The sequence below is a fragment of the Oxyura jamaicensis genome, chromosome 13, assembly GCF_011077185.1.
Source record: "Oxyura jamaicensis isolate SHBP4307 breed ruddy duck chromosome 13, BPBGC_Ojam_1.0, whole genome shotgun sequence".
Lineage (NCBI taxonomy): Eukaryota > Metazoa > Chordata > Aves > Anseriformes > Anatidae > Oxyura > Oxyura jamaicensis.
The window spans coordinates 12105120-12127139 of NC_048905.1; the positions used below are offsets into that span (position 1 = coordinate 12105120).

At 41.7% G+C, this 22020-nt stretch overlaps 1 long non-coding RNA gene across 2 annotated transcripts in view; it reads right to left on the reverse strand.

Moving 5' to 3' along the window:
- Nucleotides 1–534: 534 nt before the first annotated feature.
- The window catches only part of LOC118173963, a 124871-nt gene continuing 103385 nt past the window's right edge, over nucleotides 535–22020 (reverse strand). Inside the window, exon 3 of one of the 2 annotated variants that reach the window (XR_004754482.1) lies at nucleotides 535–608. This is a non-coding gene — a long non-coding RNA (uncharacterized LOC118173963). Of the gene's footprint in view, nucleotides 609–1651; nucleotides 2072–22020 lie in introns of those variants that run through there. The other variant, XR_004754481.1, reaches the window with a different exon arrangement.

A 22020-nucleotide genomic window follows, 5' to 3' on the forward strand; every position in this document is an offset into this window, starting at 1 on the left:
TCCCTTTAATACAGCATTTCTGCAGCATTAGGTTCACCTTTTCATAGTGTGCTTTTCTTTAAATGCTAATTAGCTTCACTGAAGTATAACATTCCCTCTCCCCCAATTCCTCCCCCCCTTATTTTTTTTTTTTTTTAGTTTTCTATTTTCCAAGACACCAGACTTCCCTTCCTTTGGAAGCACAAAATCATCTGCATGAAAGTACTTCCATCATTCTGCTGGGAAAAAAAAAAAAAAAAAAAAAAAAAAGTGTTATTCACCATTGTGCCCAAGAGTAAAAGTGGTTTCTTATTCTCTAATGTGGGCATGAAACACACCCCTGAGCCTGCCTCCACCACAGCAGAACATATGCCACTTTTAATCAAACTAACTGCTTCTCTGTTTATTAATCTAAACTCCCAAACCAATCTAAAGATGAGAGGGAGGAAAATAAAAACAACAAAAAAATAAAGTAAAATCTCAACAAGTTTTCTATGTTATCTAATATCTTGCACGAAGCTGCCCAAAGAGAAGGCTCTGGAAAGCTGCCCTTGCTCGGGATGCAGCGGGGAAGGTGACCTTTGCTGCTGCCTCCCCAGGCTGACCGCTGGCACTGGCTCTGCAGCCCTCTGAAAACAGAGGTGGCTCCTTTTAGACTTTGTGTCATGCTATTATTTCTACCTTTTTGGCTCGCAAAGCCTCTCAGCAGCTTCTTTTGAAGCTGATTGTCAGTTCTACTTGCAGCTGAAGCTAGGCTGGTTGTTGGAGAGACAAAACCAGCACATCAAGCAAGCCTGGGAGAGGCAGCACAGAGCACGAGGGAGAAACCTGCCTAAAATGAGCCAAGTTTCTTTTTTAAACTTTTAGAGCAGTTCCACGGCCTCCACTGTAATTCACGTGCCTATCTTAAAGACATGGATTTGAGCTTGCTAAACATCTGCAATTTTTGTGATTCCAACAAACTTCCTTATGTCCTTTCCAAACTTCCACCTAGGCCGCATTCTCCAGGCTTGGGGTAGAAAACGTGGTGGGACTTCACAATGCCCTAAAACGGTGATTGATCTTCCCTCTCATTGTCCATTCGATTCCAGCAACGCTTCAGGACGGTGCAGGCAGAGGCAGTAACAGCCGTAAGTGCTCATTAAAAGCACTGGGCCCCATGCTGGAGCCAACATAAGGGAACAGCATGGAGTACCACATCAACACCTATTTAGTGTTGCAGTCCTGTCAGACCGACCCAGCACAATGGTGCAACTCAGCAGAAAGAACCAAAATGTCTCCTTGAGTTAACGCTCATCTCTGTTCTCTGAGATCACCTTTCAAGAAAGCACCACGCAACCAACAGCGCTGGGCTGCTCTGCCTGCAGACATGCTGTTATTCAACACGTCACTTTGGAGGGGCTGCACACAGCTGGCTACATGTAGGCTGTGAGGAAAGGATTTGCAATGACCACAGGAATCGGGGCAGAAAGAGAATGAAGCGCCCTGGGCATCCCTCGCAATGCACATCCAGTCCCCGGGCAGCGAGGTGTGGAAGCAATCGGTACGGACATCGTGGCACAGACATCACCGTGCTTTGCAGTCCGTGAGCAGCGCAAGGTTACGATGACTAACAAGGACATAGGAGCTGCTCGTAGGGTGAATTCACAACCTCGGACAGTGAGAAATTATCGTGATTAGCTAGTCAGGATGATTAAAATTTCACAGGGTGAACTGAGATCCGTGGACGGAGAGATGTAATGATTAAGTGGGTCATGTCCACCACCTCGTCAGGGGGAGGCTCCGATTCACGGGCAGCAAGGCCGTTATTAACGTGGCGACATCGATAGTTATTAACCTGGCTGCATCAGCGCTGGGCACAGAATGAACTTCGCTTCACGGGGGGAGACAGGGAGAAAACGATTAACAAAAGAATTTAGCAGTGCTCTCGGGGTGAATTAAGATGTATGGACAGGAGCAGGATTAATGCAAATGCATCAGTGTTGACCGCGATGTGACCAGATTCACAGGCAGAAGACTCAGATTAGCAGAGTCTTGTCATGTCAGCTTGCTAGATGGCTCCTCATTACAAGGGCTTTGGAAGCAACTGTGCCTGCAGAATTCAAGGTTAAAACATTGCCCAACTTGGCAACCAGCGAAATCAAGCCAAAAGGGGAAGTAATTATCTAGTCTAGACAGACCCTCGGTAACTCAGATCTGTACAAACGTTTGGATGTCTGTTAGCTGGTGCCAAACACATCAATTAGTTTGCAGGGAAGCAACATTAGAAACCACGTTGTTAGTCTGATCTCCTGGGCAAGGTGAGGTTTATGGGTTTTCACAAAGTGTTAGTAAAACCCTATACAGTTCTAAAGATCAAGGCTGTTTGGGCACTCTGCTAACTGAAGCAACGTTAACACAGAGGTGATGAGCAAGAGCCATGCGCGTATCAGCTACTGATAAATGTGACTAAACTGATAACCTTGCAGACTAAACCTCTCTTTTCATGGGACAGATACAGCAACATAACTGTTTACAGGCTGAGTTCTGCAGCTGAGAGCCACCAGCACAGCTGGGATTTGGGTAGAAGAAACAGGACCCTCTGTGGTTTCAATACTTCTACTTAAGGGGAACCTTGGGTCTGTGCCTCAGTTTCAGAGAAGCTAGGGTCCAGTTCAGGCCAGTCAATACCAACACATCCCAGCTGTGCAGTCTACATGACACTTGGGCTACTTCAGAAATTTGGAGATGTGCTTTAAATTCAATGGAAATGGAAGAAACGGCAAGGCAGAGAGCAAGAGTTGCTACTAAACACCCAGAAATTTCCCTGGACAATGTCTTTTGACCACTGCAACTACTAATCAAATTCTTATTTTAATATTTTAGCCTAAGGCCTGTAAATGGCTTACCTACCCTTGGTTAAGAATAGAAAGCAACAATCTCAGAGGTGGAAAACACTTCTGTTTTGAAACCAGAAGGAAAGCTAAGAAAACAAAGTCAGCAGGGGATTGAAGTGTCAGGAAAAACTGTCTCCTATGGGTTGGGTACAATGCAATTCTATGTACAAACAACCAGCTAATTATTTCTTACTGCATATCAGCTAAGGCTGACCTGATTAAAATCATAAATCAGCCAATGCCTCTGTTTTTATGCTGTGAGAATCCATGTCTGTGTTTGTATATTAATTAAGATATGCTAAGTAATCAAAAATGTTTGCTAGGAAAAAGAAAATAGATTGTAACCTGACAGAAGCAAACAGAAAAGCGTGGTACAGCAACTTTTCAAAAAGCTTCCTGTGTTTACACTGCACCCTTTGAAATTATGAGTAGTTTCAAACCACCTGTGATTTCCTTCCATCAGGTTTTAAGAGAAAATGTCTCTGTCGTTTGTATCCTACGACTTGTTTCCACTTGGTGGGAAAATAGCATGAAAGCTGCTGTCAGGCTAGAAAGCTGCATAACTTTATAAGCTCCAGCATATTTTTTTGGCTGTTCTTCCCCGTGTGCTATGCAATATCAGATTAATGTCACTGTTCAGCAAAGCTTGGAGTATTGATGTTGAAACATTAAAGCTATTTCATCAATACCAGGTTTGGAGAGAGGTCATTTATGGTCATTAGAATAGAAAGGCATTTATTCTGGACATCAGAGAAGTCCCCATGGGTCCTAGAGATGATGCTGCAATCCCCATAATGCCATTAATATAATGGCCTCTTTCTTCTTTATTAGACTTTTATGGCTAAGTAGGACGTAGGGAAAACTATCAAGTCAGTGGAGTCCAGCACCCTACAGTTGCTCCTGTCACAGAGTCCATATGCTGTTCTCTGTTGGTTTTCCTGAGTGAGAAACAATGTTCATTAACGGTTATCGCTGAGCCCTTTCTCTTAGCAGCTACAGGACACTATGAGGCTAATATCTCCAGCAGGATGCTAAAGTACCCTGCCCCAGTTACAGTGTGCAAAGCAGCTGTAAATGCCCTACTTTATTTTATTCTTGCATTATGCTAATTCAACAAGGAGCACTGAAGGTTTGGGGTATTTTACTCCATATTGTTCTTGGTCGGAGACTCTCAGAGCCCAGAGGGCTGAAGCCAGCAGCCTGTGACCGTCGGAGCAGTGCCTGGAGCCCCGCTACAAGTCACGGGAATGTTTCTCATCGGGAAGTCAGAAGCCTCGATTACGTGCCTGAAGGGATGGAGTGAAAGATCTGCTGACACCTCCAGCAGCTTGCCCATGTCCTGAACACAGACACTTCCATCTCCTACCTTTTCCACCCCAATTTACATCAGCCCAGAGACCTGCAGCATATTGGCCTCTTTTTCTTCTCTACCCCCCACAGCAACAGGTGAAAGCACCGTGTCAGCTCAGCTGCATGGAAGTGCCAGTCAGCTGGGTTAGGCTCCAGGGCCCGTTCACACTGATGTGCCCAAAAGTGATTTATGCAAAACGCTACGCTAATTTAGGCAGGAGGTATATGCGCTGCATCTGTCTGACTGCGAGCAAGCAAGAGGTGCTGCTACATTTGGATAACACTGCTGCAAAAGCAACAAACACGAAGACAGATGGGTTGAGCCAGCGGTGAGTATCTAATCCCAAAAAGCAATGATTTCCCAAGTAAAAGACAAGCCCCAGCCTCTCGATGGAATAACCTGCCGAGACTCAGCTAGCTGTCCTCACAGCACGCCGTTCCTGCGATAACACCGTCCTGCAGGGCAGTTTTGGATTGACTAATGGCATCGCCTCCGCACAGGGCGAGGCACTTGGTTTAGCAATGGGCTTGATTCTGCCAGGAGATTTCAGACAGAAAAAGGCCTGCGAAGATCAAAAGGAATTAATTCCAGGTTTGGAATACAGCCACTTCACCTGGTGCTAAATGCCCACCTCCCTGGTACGACATCGCACTTGGTTTCCTGTAAGACAGGTCCAAACCAAAGGACTTCACCAAAGGAAACACCATTCTCTGTTATATGTGGGCATAAAATTAACACCTTGAAGAGAGCTTTACACATAAAATAAGTGTTTAAATCTTATAAACTCCTTAATGCTTCTCCCCTAACATAGGTCTTTAAATTGCCCTGCAGAGAGCACTATTTCTATTCTTCAATTCCTGCCTCTAAAAGTTTCACTAAACCAAGGAGGGAATAGACCAGTTTTAAACAACCCAATAAAAAAACAGCAGATAAAATATCAGACGCACTCCTGTAGCAAAATAAGCTAAGAAACTCTGCGACCTGCTCAAGGACATTTGGTGCACTGAAAAATAGAAGGGAAAAAAAAAAAAAAAAAGGAGAGAGAGTAAGAAAAAGAGGCAGGCTAAACTCATCAGTTAATTATTCATTGTGAATTATTTACTCAGATGTAGTTAATTAAGAAACACTTTTAACAGGAACATTTCTGTCCCTTATCCCTGAAAATTAAGCTGTGTTTGAAGTCTTCTCACAGACACCACTGAGAGGCAGGTACAGGAGGACCTGAGCCCCCCCGCCTGGTTTTTCTCTCTGGCCAGAAGTGAGCCAGCTCTGGGATGAAGATGGCATGACAACGGGGCTGGGCTAAGGTGGTTACACTCCCAAATGCAGGAAGAAAGCTGTTTGCAGTCCTGCACACCAGTCTTGCCATATTCAAGATTACAGCTGGCTTATGCCTGAGCAGGTCAGACCTGAGGCAGAGAGAGGTAACTACATCCACATCTGCTAGAGTAAAAGTTCTCCAATTTTCTTACAAGAGGAGGCACCTTGTTATACATGCTGCATAGCACCTGGGGCAGCTATTGCTCACTTGGAGTCGTGAATTGCTCTTGCAGTACAGATTATCTGCAACCACAGAAGCCAGCAGCCTAGCCTAAATGTACCAAATTTTTACTAGTTATCCCACACCCATTGTTTATGTCACTTTCCTTAGTCTACTCCTTGTAAATATTTTGCATTGCCTCTTGCTTAATTTTAAGCAGCTATAAACAGGATTTTTTTATTATTATTATTTTTTGCCTGTGAAGAAAAAACAAGGAAGGCTCATGAGCAAAGCACAACTTTGCCTGTGAAAAGATCAGAGTTTTCAGGGGTGCTTTTCACACAGTGAGAGGTGGAAGACATCTGTGGGCTCTGGCACGCACGCAGCACTGCAGCAGCACACCGACTGTGCACGCAGGCACTAATCCAGCTGTGTGCATGGCCGGGGCAACGCACCCACAGATGGGTGAGGGCACAGCCTCCTCTGCGGCGTGATGTTACTCTTCGCCTATGCTTTCACTATGCAGTGCTTTATTTCCTGGTATGCACAATATTTGCAGAATGCAATAAAAGAGAATCGTTTCTAAATCATGGGTTATTGCTTCTGCCAAGTTTTTTCCTCCTTATGCCTTTCCACCATGTGTTTCTCATACAGTGATTGCACTCAGAGAACAGCATTGTACATCTTCTTTCAAAGCTTCCCCTTCCAAAAGGAAAATACATCATTTTATTAAGTTTTCCTGAAAATATTATTCTAAGCTAAGTACGTCTCACAGCTGCAGTATGGATCCCATTGATCCGCATCTTCCCCAGGTAGATAACATACAGCATGAACTTCACAAAAGTAGAAAAGAGCACAGCTCTTAAACCTTTGGAGCAAGATCCAAAAGCCCCCTGATCCTCTACTAAAAAGAGAAGAGGAGTTTATTTGGATATGGCTAAGAAGTGGATGCCTTTCTCAAATATGCTTTTATTTGGAAGCCACAAGCTTGCTGCAAATGTTGATGAGAAGTTACATGGTCTGCATTTTACATCTGGTAAATAATGTCTTGTGGAACGAAGGGAAAAACAAACAAACAAACAAACAAAAACTATTTCAGGAAGAAAACTTGTGTTTTCTTTAAGATTTTGCATTTTGATTTCACCAGTCATTGAAGAAGGCTGTGTAGTTATCTGCATTCTCCAAAAACCGACTTTCCTTGGACTACTCCACTCAGTGCCATCCAGTACGTCACTCTGATGCATCTGCCTGTGCTTGTCAGCAGTAAATAATCTTAGTTGGCAGGTTAATTGAATAATGTATATTGCAATCAATTTTTCATAATTCCTCCTTTGTGCTGTAATTTGTATAAATGTCGCATGACAGCCTGGGACTTCCAGCATGGATTTGGGATTGTAATGGTCACAGCAGTGCAGACTGACAATGCCAGCAATTGGCATGGATTTCACAATCTGATTTTGGTGACGGTTTTAGATAAATATTTACTTTCTGGATGTCACTTCATTAGTAAAGCTTGAGCACAGAAACATTTACAGAAAACAAACACAAAGGAATGACAATGACAGCTGAATCAAAATTGACCACTGATTTTGAACAAATGTGAAGTGATGCTTTCTACTCCTACCTTATGCTGCTGCAATACAGAGTTGCAGCTCTCCACAGCTGTCTCGCATACAAAATGAACCAGAGGGTCAAGCTGGGAGCGTAAGATGTTGCTCCTAGCTTAATTTACATTCACACAGTCTTTGCAAAATGTTTGCTTCTCTCATCTCTTTTAAAATACAAGAGGCCTGAAGAAAGGGCTTATGTCTTGTAAAATAGTTTGTCTCAGTGGGGACAATGTTAATCACTAGATAGCATAATGCCTTTCATAACTTTTTAATTAAATATTGAGCATTTTAACAACATTTTGGCTACCCTGCCACAACTATCCTACTGTAGGTCATGGTAGGGCATCTGTCTTCAAATACTGCATGCTGTTTACTGCTGATCATCCTCTAAAAGGCTGATTACTGTATTAAACCTGAACATAAAACTACTGGTATTGCTCTACAATCCACACAGCTGGAGAAATTAATCTACTCTGGTTTATGATGAAGGGAAACTAAGAGCTACAGCAGAGCTGAAAAGAAACTTTGTGGTGAGCAGTGCGAAAAGGCAGCACTTTTCTGTTTTGCCTTTACATCCACCTAAATGTGTTAGTGCTAAACTCATGCACTGTTCTTTTGTCCCTAGGTTCCTTACTGGCATGTAAAACACAACAGAAAACTGAGCTCTCGTAGTAGTTAGCACTACCTAGAAGGTGCCAAACATCTTCTAGCTGTTTACTGATCTCTTGCAGCTCCTATTTTGTGCCTACAAATACACTAAGCACAAAGCAACACACACAGAGTATGACCATTTGTAGCTGTTGCATTCCATCACAGAGCTAAACAGCCCAATGCTAAGGCAAAGCTTCCCGTAAAGTCATTCATGCTAAGGTTTATGATTTATCACTACAATAGGTGCTCACAATTCAATGTTTTCTTTTCCCTGCAGGCTCCCTTTTAAGGAATGAATGCTGGTGCAGAGATTTTCCGTGCGGTGTGATTCCAGCCTGACAAAGCAGCCAGCCAGAACTTGCAAAGTGACGGGCTCTATCTGATGTGCAGCCTTCTCCATAAAACCTCCCTTCTTTCAGGAAAATACCTAAATATTCATATGTTTATATACAGTTTATTTCTTTTGTCGGCAATACGTTACTGATTTGCATTCATTTGCATTTTATAACATGGTCACTGCACTAATGGCACTCAATTCTTTCAGATTAGCAGCAGCTACTGTACCAGCCTCATATTATTCTGGTCTAAGCTCTGGCACCAACGTATAACCAACTCATCCTTTCTCCATACTCTGCATATTTCTACCTGAGATGATGTACGAGCAGTATATATTTACCAATGGCTGCTCCTGATGGCCTTTAAAACCATGTTGAATTTAAGCAGCAGACTGAGTCAGTAAACATTATGCATGTCCTACACTTTCCTCTCAGAGCACAAGAAAAACAAAATATTCACTAACAACTCAGTGTCTGTATTCTGCAACTGTGACACAAGAAAGCATAAATCTACTGGAGCCACAGGAGATCTTGCTCAAGTTCCTTTTATTTTGATTTACTAAAGATAACATTAAGTAGGCAAATGACTTTGATTCCCCTAAGAAACAGTAATAAATAATGTGTATTAGGAAGAAAAACACTAACCAACAAAATTTACTAGGACTTTTTAAGTAGGAATAAATGACTCTGTTTTATGGCCTTAAAAATGAAAGCACAAACTGTTAAACAGCTGAAGTTTCTGTGGCATGAGATCTAATAGTAAAGAATGAAAAATAATTTATTTCTGCTGGCTATACATTAGATACAAATCTAATACATGATGCTTATATTTTAAAGGAACGTTGAAGTTCATATTTTCTCTTACTTATATTCTTACAGAATGGTTAGATGATTGCAGAAGCAGCAAGTAAGCATTGCCCAGTACAGAAAGGCAAGCTGTATATTTTTCTTTGCATCTTACTGTGTTATAGCACATTGATATTAAACACCATCAGTATTTTCTATTTCAATCCCTCACTACCAGGCTTTTTATTACTAAAACACCTTAGGTCCTGCCTGGAACGAACACATCTGAACCTGGCTCCCTGCTTTCCTCATGCCTGCCTGCAGTGTTTGGGAGCTGTGTGATGCTCAGGGGTCACTGCTGGAGAAGGAGCTGGACCAGAAGCTAGAGTTTCCACTGAGAAGACTCTGGTGAAAAAGGTTCTTGAAGGACACTTCAGAAACTCATTCACATCCCTTTGTCCTCCCAGGCAAATTACCACCTACATCCCAACAGCTTGGGCAAACTCACAGTACCATTTCCATCAGCCGTGGAGGCAGACTTCGAGAGCTGGAGGTGCTTACGGCCAGTTGGCAATTAATTTGAAACAGATCCTGTAAATCTGTTGTTTTAAAGTTTGGTAGCTAATTTGCATCCAGAGGCTATAATATCCCTGATCACAGTATTGTGACAGTTTCCTCTTAAAATCCCCGAAGCTTTAATTGAAAATAATCAGCAGTGGAAGTTGTTCTAACAGTCCGCATTCACTGACGTAAACAAACACAAGACTTGAAAGCTGTGAATGCTTCTGTTTGCATCTGTGGCTCTTTCACCAAAAGGCATGTTGTTGATTCCATTTATTCCAAACACAGAATAAATGAATGCTTAATTTGGAAGCCTATAAATAAAGAGCATGCTCACTTGCAGCAGCAGAATCTAGAAGCAGCCTTGAAATGACGCTCCTGAGTCACTAATGCTATTAAGAATTGCTCTGTGCTTAAGCCCCAGACACACACACTCAGAAGTTCATGTGTGTGTGTGTTCCACCCATCTGGTGACAGCCCCGTTGTACTTCAAGCACTAATTATTCTCAACCGCACAAAGCCTCTTTATGAATTATCCTCATTACTACAATAATCCTTCATTGGTTCCTAGTGACGTGAATTCAGTGCAACAGCAAGTGCCAAAGGAAGAGTGATGCCTTTATCGGTTCTCTTATTATTCCTGCCAGTCCGTGGGAAGGATCTGGGGGGTATTTGACTAATTAAAATACTTTGCATGATCAATAGTAGTGAGATGCATGGCTTGGTACCACTGCCCTGAGTGACAGGCACCTGAAACACCCTCCTTTCCCAACGTCTTTCCCTGGAAGAAACAAATGATTCTGGCAAACCAAGTTAGACAGACACGTAGCTGGGATGACATTCATGTCCCTTCCTCATTGCAGTCTCTGTGAACTGATTGGAGAGCAGGAAGCTACATAGAGAAAAATGAAGAAGCCATGATGTGGAGGGCAGGACCAGTGTGCACCTCTCAGCTCATGGTCTCTTTCCAATTTTTACCAGATTCGCCTTTCTTCAGTGCAGCACTGCCCAAGTGGATGGGACTCCTCCAACAGAGATAAATGTACTACAAGCCCATTTTCACTTTTTTCTGGAACTTACCAGAATATCTCAAAATTGACCTGACACTACTGAGCTTGACAGATTCATTTCTTCTCCCAAGCCTGTAGCTGCCTTCCCACTCACCAGAAGAAGGATCCACGATCCATGGATAGATATTGTTGTGCACACTGAGGGAAGAGAGGGAGGACAAAGATCCTGTGCTGTAACAGGTCCTTCCTCCTGCTGGTGTAATTTCTACAGCACCATGATCAGTTTCTAAATTTAATCTCCAAACACACTTCCATTTAATAGGGCAGCAGTCTTTCCTCCCTCCTCTTGCCACAAGCCTAGCCTTAGGCCAGCTACTGCAGACAGGGCAGCTGTCACATCTCAGGCAGCTCTCTGGTTGCTTCCAAGAGATTGGCAGTAGCACGGAGGAGATGACTGTCCCCTTTCCTTCTCCCTCCCCTACTCCCAAAGCAGGTCAGCCAGCATTTCTGCCAAGAACTTATCCGTGTTTTCTCAGGATTGGATGCGTTTGAGGCCACACTGGTATCTCCATTGTTTGCCACACTGATTAATGCTGAACATTAATCCTTCACTTCTTAGTTTCCTTCCCCTCATCCCTTGACCTCTCTCCATTATCCCCTCTCGTAATGAGGCAGTAAATGGATACTCTTGTGTATTCCTGATTTTTAAAGTACTGTACCCTACTGTTTAGTACACAGGTCACCAGCAGCTTAGAATTATTTCAGGAAGGACATAAAAATCTTTCCCTTTTCTTCTCTGAATGCACACAGACACCTCCTGCTGTTCAGAAGTCACCCACTGCCCAAAGACACACAGCACAGCAGAAGTTGGATGGCACCTAGAAACCAAATTTCTTTAATGAGATATAGCTAATCTATTCCTCTGACATTTAAAGACCATCACGGGGACATGCCAGGGCAGAGGAGAAAGCTACAAAGCACGGGAGATGTGATAGGGCATAGAGCTCCTTCAGACACCACCTACATAAAGGTGGGCAGCTTGCAGACTCAGATGTCTGCATTTCTGTCCCCTTACTGACAAATCTCTGGGTAAAGTGACAAAATGACAAAGGCTGGCAGTCACACAACAGATATACCACGGGCAAAGGAAAATTCAGAAGTTCTTGATATCTCCTCCCACCTTCTTTCCCCACAAAATATATATATGTATATATATATATATATGTATATATATATAAGCACACTCCCTGCAAGAGCCTAGAGCTTCTGGGACATTTGAAAATGAAAAGGACATTTTCTTTGAAAAATTACCAAACCTTTTCTCCTTGCCTGGTGATGACTTTCCATGGTTAAGACACATGAAGACGTACACCCAAGGTAAACCTGCCCTGCCCGAACAGCATAGTTCTGTACCATGTGTGAACATCTCACACCTTTCACTAGCATTAAATTCACATGTAACTGAAAAGAAACAGAATTGTGCAGTGAGAACTTCAAATCTTTATTCCTGGGCAACATAAATACTTACAAGGGATTTTCTCTCCCAGCCTGGTACAGCTTACAGGTCCCCTCATGAGCTGAATGGCACAGATGAAAATCCCTTTTTTTCTCTGAGACCTTATCCCTTTTGGCTGAGCATCTTTGTGTCTCAAGATGTAGTGGGAGAGGACAGGCAAAATTCAAATTTATTATCTGGGGAAGATGAGAAGGCACAGGGAGAAATAAAAGGGAGGAGAGGTAAGACCATGGAGTTGACTGGGACCTTTCTTCTCCTGAGAGTGCCCGAGGGTGAGCAGGTAGTGGGGAGAAAAAGCACGACTTGTAAAGTTAAAGGGAATGGTTGGTAATGAGTGACGACCCTGAAGAACTGAAGTAATCACAGTAGACAGGGCTGTCATATTTTATCTGTGTAGAGACTTTTCATTTTGGAAGATCTCTTGCCAGTCATGTTTTTAAAGGCATTCCAAAACAGCGCTGCGCTGACCTTGGAGCTCGCCTACGCTGAGCTCTTTCAAAGCACCTCTCAAGAAAACCAGAACCTCACATTTCTGTAGTTTTGTGATCTACCACTGCTGTATCGAAAGAAACTTATGGGGTAATACAGGTTTTCAAGCAGTCTTTCAATTAAAATTTAATAGGGCATTTATAGTCTCTAATATCAAATTAAGGGAATTGCTTCAAATGTAAATCCTAGATGGTAAAAATTCCTCCACATTTATGTCTCTGGTTCAGCTAGCCAGAGCTCAGTGAAAACTCAGTGAAAATATTTTTAATCATCTGTACAGGTCACTGCTTACCTAAGAAATAAATAATATTTTTTTAAATTCAAGGGCATTTCTAGCAGAAGTTTACAGAGCTGCAGCGGAAGATTTCTTCATGTTTAAGGAAGAGTGAAAAAAGTATTTATTTCCACTAAATTTCCGAACTCTTTAGACTGGGTTCTGACACCAGACCTCCTTGCTGTAGCAAGGAGGGATCATTAACTCCAAAAGTTATAGTCTGGGGACAATTAAGCTCAAAAGAGATTTCAGAAATTCCTAACTAGTCCCAGTGACATTCTGCCTGAGAAGGTGTTTGCAATCCTGGAGAAAAACAAACAACTGGACACACACTTCCTTAAAGAAGCCTCAGGGTAACAGTGTGTTTCTGTGTGTGTACCCTGGATTCACATATAAATGATACGAAAAAAAATGATTAGTGTTCTTGGAAATTTTGGTATCAGCAAAGCTGTACTAGATCCAGTAAGCTGAATGCTAAACCTGGTATCTTGGCAACATTCAAACAGTATCCTCTTCACTGGTTTTCCTTTTGCGCGCAAATAAGCGGGACCCAACTTCCTCATCAGTATTAGAGAAAACAACGGAAAATTGCAATTCCAGAAGGAAATTGCATGGTGCCATTCTTCAGCTGTGAACCGAGCACTCAGAACTTTCATTGCCAACAATCCATAAAACTTGCTGTCAAGCACTCGGAGTCCAGGAGGCACAAGAAGTGTCAAAAATGCTTTATGCTGTTGCTAACATGCTACAAAAGGCTTGATCACTAGATTAAACTAAGAACAGCACTCTCAGGAAGGAAATTTGGATGAGATCATAATGGTGGTGAGAAGAAGGGATTTGATTTGTGTAAAATAGGGTGGATTAAAAGGGGCTCCCCAGACTTCGGCTCTCCCAATCAAAGGATCCAGACAGACAGAGGGACTGATCGGGAGCTGCAGCTGATTGCATCCAGCTAGCTGCCTGATGCAGGGACTCTGGCTGTCCAAAATAGAGAGAGCAAAGGTCATGCTTCCCAGCATTTCGTCCCACCCTCGTCCCTCCGATAGATGCAGCGGGTTGGAGCACTTTTCCTTGCTGATCTGTGATTCGAACAAGTACAGCCGCCAGACAACCTTAGTTCATGCTTGGGTGCCCATGAACCCAAGAAACTGTTAGGGCCGGCAGAAATTGCTGGCGGATGCATGTGTGCTTTGCCTACGGCTGTGTCTTCTGTATCTGGGAGGACCGGAGAACGTGCAGCCCTGCCTCACCCAGTGTTGCCCCGTGGCCCAAGGAAACCCTAGCAGTGTGTCAGCTTGGAATGACAGGAACGGCATTAACAAGCTGCAACACGATGGAGAACAAGGCCTGCAGCTGGGAAGAACACATCTCTGAGCGAGTCAGCTAGCATGGAGCACTGTCACTACTGAGGACAATTTTAAGGAAGCAGTAAAATGGGACAGAATAGCTGGGACAATACTGACATTTTAGTGATTTCCAAAAAAATTCCAGAAGGAGACCAGAAAACTCCTCCTGGTCAAACAAGAACCTTATAACAAAGGCAAAACAAAATGATCCATCTTTGGAGGCCACACGCATCTGCAGCTTCTCAGGGCTGGTTACAACCAAGAAAAGCCCAGCAAGCTACAACTAGGAAAAGTTGCAAATCTTTCAGGAAACATTACCACGATGTAACCAGAATAGATAAAAGAAACGCAACTAAAGCTTCAGGTTTTTATCTGAAACTCTCATATAAAATATATTTGAATGCTAAATGGAATTTGTGAAGCTTCATTGCCTTAACCTCCTCTAATAAGCTGCTCAATAAACTTCATGAAAACATATTTTATGTACTGATAGAATCTCAAAGTATGACAGGCTTTGCAGTTGTTCAGCAATCAGTTACCAGCTGGATTATGGTCCACTAATGCTGTTAGATTTCTGTAAGACAGAAGGCAGCTTTTCAACCATTTGTTATTTTAATGATGAGGAATCTCACCATAAGCCTTGTTAAAACTTCATTTAATCCATTACAAAAGAAACAAAGACATTTAGAAGTGAACATAAAAAAATCTCAATCTATCTGAGCAGAAATTATAGGGTCTAGGGAAGCTTTAAAGGAGCATCCATGGAATAAAATGGTCCCGGTAATTAAAGAACTGTATCTTTTCAGGTTTGACATTTAGAGACTGTCTTCAACAGGGACTGAAGTACTCTGCATGAAAGTACTCATAATGACAGAGAGAAAAAGGGAGAACCTTTAAAAAGTCACAACCAAATCACTCCATCTATTCTAAATATCATCCAAATCTTTGCGCAAGGGTGGTTTTTACTTAGTTTTCTTCCAAAAATGTCTCAGGAGAACACAGGATGCAACCTTCCTATCCCTAGATCATGGGAATATATTTCCTTGGAGAGATGGCTTCCTTGGTTCAGCAGCAGTCCTAGCAGACAACCCAGTGAGAGGTAAATGTGCATCAGAAACACAACTGTCCGGCTAGGAGAGGTGGGTTGTGAAATCACTTGAAGGAATTTCATGTGCAGCCCAGGGAACTATGGCTGCCTAACTTTTGCTAAGCCTAGAAACAGGACATCTGAGGCAAGCAGATGGTGGCTGCACTCCTTGGCTACTGCTCTCCCAGTTTACAAATATCTCCTACAGAGACTGGAAGAATTTCCTAGGGGGGCCTAAAGTGAAGCAACGATGCCCTGGACTCCCCGGTCCTTCTCTAGAATTTCCGATTCCAGCTCTGTCACATTGCCTCCTATATACCAGCTGAGGGGGAAAGAAGAAGAAAAAAAACAGAGGCTAGAATAATCTCCTTTTATAACATCCAGAAATTATTTGATACAACACGTTACCAGAGTGAACATTTCTTTTATGGCTAACACAGTAAAGGTAGCTCTCAGAGCACTAGGAAATGACCATTCTGACTGCACAGAACTACACATTTTTTCCAAAGGACTGCACAGTAACATCAGCCCTTACAATTCTATACCTGCAAAGCAACACACCAAACATTTGCAATCAGTACTTTAACAAACAGGTCGAGATTTATTTTATTTCACCTGTGTTTATAGGTGCAAGTGAAACGTTTACCCACAAAAAGGGAGCCTACCTACAGAAAAACATACTGAAATGCTGTAATCTCAATGCTACAAGATTTTCTAGAACAAGCAACATCATTTATAGCACAACTTTTCATATTCCCAGGGGAAGGACATACTATTCCAAGTCCTGTACCTCCTTCACCAACTCTAATCATGTTCCCAATTGCTATTTTAAGACAGGCAAAAGCTTCCCTTGAGAGCTTTTTCATTCAAGGATTTCCCCGGAGTTTAACAGGCCAGGCCATCCACTAAACTGGAAGAAAATTCAACACCAACCGTCAGACCTTCATTCAATTTAAATTAATGATAAGGAACAGGCCATGACCTATCTTTTCTATCTTCTTTGTTGAGGAATATGGAAAATGTTACCTAAAGTTTTATTCCTCTCTAATGCCCAGATACCAAGAAATTATAAATAAATATGCTTTTCATTTTGAATACAGAGCATTAAATGTTAAATATTCCAGTTCTGTGTATAAAAATAAATTGTTTTGCTTTAGGTCCTTTTGAAATGTTTGACGTAAAAATATATTCTCCAGCTCCCACATTCTTCCATACCAAACCAAAAATTTACTAGATGTCCAGCTGCTTTGAGACCTGATGTCTTCAGCCTGGTTTCCTAAAGAAATAAGTTTTGTGCAGTCATGCTTTTTGTCTGTCTTCTTACACTAACTTCTGAAACAACCCTCATAATTTGTTTCTCAAAGAATTACTTTCTTCCAGTTCCTTCCCCCTCAAGCTTAGAAAATATTAACATTTGAAATCATTTTCCATAATATCGCTCTTGTGAGAAGCTGCTGAAATGGTAAATTAAGTGCCATCTAGACTGACTAAGGAGTTTTTGATAAGAGAGTGATTTTGAATGAAAAAATGGATACTTAATTCAAAGCCAATTAAAAATGGAATTATAAAGCATCTAGATGAGAATCATATAATAGATATCAGCACAAAGCCTATAAACGAAAATGAAGCCTGGAACTCTTCCAAAGGGTCAGCAAAGTCTTGAAAACTTGGTTCACCATAAACTTCAACTTTTTAAAAGCCTTTCCTGAAGCTTTTCATAAGACTTTGTTAATGAAATGAAGCAGTCATGGACACTATAGCTAAAGCTATAGAAACAGGACTGAGTTCTGAATAAGAAACTAAGGAGCAAGATTTTAAGAAATGGCCATTTTTCATTGTAGCATAATATTAACAGCTGTTGTCCCAGTATTCTCTAATAAGATTGGCTGGATCTAGTTCCTAGAATATACGATTCTACCACTCAGATTCTGTTCCTTGTTTACCATAATAATGGGAAATCATTTTTAAGGAATTGCATATGTTTACTACCAAAATAGTTAAGAATAAAATTTAACACAAACAGTCCAGCAGAAGATCAAGCAAGAGAATTTTTAAGTTAGTAACTCTTGTGAACACACACGTACCTTCAGTGTGTCAGAGACTTCCTGCAGAATAATTTATCTGCATATGTAAGTATTTTCTTTGAAACTATTGAAATCCATCACAAAAAGCAGTTGTAGTTAGTAATAACTGATCATTTCCACCTCAAATTGCATACTATATTCTTTAAGAATCCCATCATTACAGTCAATTAAACATGTCCAAAGATGCCCACGTACATAGAGTACCTCCTAGGAACTAGAGAGGGATAAAATCAGGCAGCTCCTCTCTGTTACTTAACTGATCTACATATGTCGGATCAAGCCCTTGTTCTTCCAGCTGATGGGAAGAAAAATGGTCTAAACTAATTTTCATTTAAATTTCTTAATGCACTGTACCAGTTGTTTGTCACATCCTGACACGCTGTCATGTTGTTTTACAGCATGATGTATTGTAATATGATATGAAAGGAACATATTTCATTCAGAGAAATGCACTAATGCCTTTAGACTCTTGAGAAGTAGACAGGTATTTGCATTATTTCTTAGCACCTGATCTAGATTTATTGGAACAGGTGGAAACATTGCACAAGCTACCTACTTTGCTTTCAAAGAAGTCTGTAAAGCATCACCTTAGGAACTGTAGGGGTGCAGCATGCTCATACAGATTGCACTGAATGCATGCGGCTATGCCAGGTATTATTACATCGATTCTTTGCAATATAGGGCCAAACAACTTCTGTTTGGAAGAATCAAAAAACCAATCTCTCCTGAAGATTTTACATTCCTTTCTGGAACACAAGATGGTTTGTTCTGCTTGCACGAGACCTTTTATGCATACTTAGTGGGAGGAGCTACAGCAATATACTACACTACAGAAGTTGTCTTATTTCCATTAAAGAAAACTTCAAAAAAAGTCCCTAAACTTCAAGAGAGGTGGCCCGTAGTTTTCCAACAATCTCCAAATATATCCTTGAATTGCAGGTGAAGGTTTCTAGCCACCTATAATCTCTACAACCTGCCCACCAGAAGGGGCTGCCTTGCCTCTCTCCCTGCTGGCTCTCAGTAACTGCTCCTACCCCGCAGGGCCAGCTGCACACTGAATTGGATCAGTTTGCTGCTCTGACTGAAAGCTAAACTTTTTTTTTTTCTTTTTTTTTTTTACAGGGCTCATTTTTAGTTAGATCAATGGACAGATACAATTCACTGTGAGACTGCATAAATGTTAAAGCTATAGAAGAAGGGAGAGGAAATACATGGTTGGCAGCTTGGTAAGGAAGGACTACTTTTTAATTGTTATCTGATTTAAAAAAAATAATAATAATTCATAAGCACAAGACTGAAATTGCATATGCTGTATTCCACAGTATTTCCAAGGGAAAACACATGCATTGTGTGCATAGTCTGCAACTTTAAAGAGTGCATTTGTGAATGATAGCTTGAATTTCAATCAATCACTGTTCTAGCCTTTTCCAATTTCTGTGATTCAGTTACCAGACCCATTTCTCATCGGCACTTTTAAGCAGAAAGCTGACAGGTATTGAAAGAATATTCTTTTATTGTTGCCACAAATAAATATTTAAGACTCACAAATAGGATTCTTAAAATGCCCACTGAGCTTTGCCTGCAGTCTGAGAAAAGCAGTAGAATAAACAACGCTCCTTAATTTGCACAGCCCACAACAGTATGTCCACTCAATCTAGAAAGATTAAGTACATAACAGCTAATTGATTATCCGTATCGGTTACACATGGTCCAGGAGATCTCTTAACATTCAAATTTCACTGATGTAAACAACAATGCCCAGCTAGATAACAAAAGATTTTCATCAATGACAGTCCCCAGCCCTGCTAATAGCAAGTATCTGTAAAGCTGGCCAGTCAACAGAAAGCTTCTTGAAGTGCCAGGTAAAACACCCCATCGCTTTCCCACTCCTAGAACTATTGCAATGTAATCCAAAATGAGTGGATTGTGCTGACTGATATGATGCTATATACACCCATAACCTGGAAACATTTTCAAGTGAGCCTGAAAGCTCCCCATGACTAATGAGCCACTGTTAGATGTGTGCATCCTGATGGGCTCAAGATCAGCGGGAAATACTACAGGAGAACCTGTTCAGGCAAGAGCAGAGGCTTCTGAATTTACTTCCACAAGAAATAAAACCCAAGAAATAAAAACCCAGTCCCCTTGCAAGGAGGAGTCATTTCACAGTCAAGATTTGCACCAGTGAAGTGAGGTAAGAGAGGTGAAATATAGAAAAAGTTTTAACTTCTTTTCAGGCAAGTAATACTGCAGGTGGCCTCTGCACAGCCCAGCATAATGCCATGCCCCAAGCCAAACCTCTAAGCATGCTCTGCATCCATTAGCATTCATTCAGCCTTACTCCTGCCACACGCTTACTGAGCTATAAGAAGTCAAGCCCTATACCATGATCTTTCAGGCTAGCGTGTGTGCTGGGGCTGTCTGAAAAGTGTAACACAGCATAACCGGAAAAGTTAACTTGGTCTCTGAGACACAAAGAAAAGGGTAACTCTGGTTCTGCCTCAGCTGCTCTCGCACAGTTGTCCCTTCCTATCCAGAAAGGCAGATTTCTTCGGCTGAGCACACTTGACAGAGTTGCCAGCCATACCGACCATGCAGACTACTTGTTTGGTGACATATTCTTGCCATCACCTGCAGAAATGCCCTGTTTCCCCAGCAGCAGCTGCAGGATTTGACTGGAGCTGACAGTAGACTGTAACATCTAATGGACTCGTGCAGAGCGCCTGAATGCCTAAGGACTTCTGTCATGTGTCAGTGCCGTTTATGTTAAGAGATCCATTAGGAGTGCAATGATCTAAGGAAAGGTCAGCTGTCACAACTAATGCCAGAAGTGTCACCTTTGCTTAAAACGATTTTGCACCAAACTCCCTAGCTAACTAGATGGCGCTGATATCCTTGTCCTGAAGCCAAAGACATGTCACCTTCGGTTGGCACACGTGTAAGGATATCACTTGCTGTTGCAACACAGACACTGAGCCTTCTCTGGACGGGTCTTATCGAAGTCCAGTGGTACTGTCACCATCCCTGATGCTTCTGTGAAGCGCTTGGACTTCTTTCATCTTACACTGGAGCTGGGCGTTACGAGAGCTCTGCAGCTGAAACTGCAAAGCATCACAGGAGATGTTTTGCAAATTTCTAGAGAGAAGAAATGAAACTGATTTCTCTTGCTCCCGTTGCTAAGTCTCCCATAAGAAACAATAGTTCTGCCCACCACACTCAGGCCAGAGAAACAGGATACAATAAGCATAGCAAATTAAATCAGAAATAATCACAAAAATGTTAGCCAAGTTACAGCACGAAAAACAGGATTAGAGGCAAGGCAGAATCACTACGGTGGAATTATCGTTCTGGTGGATGAGCTCGCATGCAGAAGGTAATCCGATTCAGCCTGAAGCTTGCTCCTCTAGAATTGCGAATCCAAGGAAAGTTGTTCAGGGGTCTGGAAAGCCCTAATGCAGAATTGATTCATTCTTCGCTGACAGAGTCAACGTGTTAATGACAACGCGTGACTACAGTGTCAAACTTGCAGGGTCAAATTCCAACTTAACCACTACCAGTGCAAAAAATTCATCAAAAAATTCACTGTGACTTGAGCATTAACTGTTCTATTCTTTTATATTATGCATGCTATAAAAGAGTTAATGTTCCATAGTCACCATGCAATTACCTACTATTCTAGAATCCTGGTGTTTCTGAGTACCTGACATGTACCAAAATAATTAGCTTCAGGAGAGGTGAAGTTGTTTGTGCCTAGTTAGTGTTGTTTTTGGATTATTTGGGCTGCAACATTTGCATAATAGCTAGTGTTGCTCATCTATATGAGTAATAGTGCAATGAAGACTTTAATAAACTATTTTAAACCACAATAACAGATTGCTAAATAGCCAGAAAATGCTGATGTGTCATTTTACATTTTCAGTCCTTTGAACTAATTCTGTAAATTATAAAAATAAATTCAGGATCTGGGTTCCTTGTCAAAACAAACTGTGCCTGTATCAAATTGCACTGTTTTGTGATGAGGATAAAGTATGGCTTAATCTTGTCAAAGCAGGTTTATGGTGCACTCCAGACAAGTAACCTTAACACACTTAAAGAGATGGCATTAAGATAATCATCACCCAAGTGCTGGCTGAATGACACCAGAACTCTGATTTTCTCTGTGGCGCTTGACAAAAGGGGGGAAAAAGAGAAAAGAAAGGGGGAAAACAAACAAATAAAAACCTTAATGAAGAAAAGGCTGATTCTTGGGCACCATGGACAGGAGCTGTGCCAAAACTGAAGGCCTGGTTGGAACAGGCATACAGAAACAGGATTTAATGGAGGGGGAGTGCCTGCACACAAAAAAAGGTTCAATACAACTTCTGTTATTTTGTGAATATTTAACTAACATCAAGAAAGAAAGTGAATAACTATATTTTCCCTGGAACTAACAGGCTCAGGTGCAAGAAAATAAATTCAAAACAATTTTATTCCTAAAGAAATAGCTATTTTGACTGGAAATTTAGTACCTTTTGCTCAAAACTATCCAAGTAGAAAGTATGTTCTCACAAAGCTAGACAGCCTGGCAAAGCCATATTGCTCATTT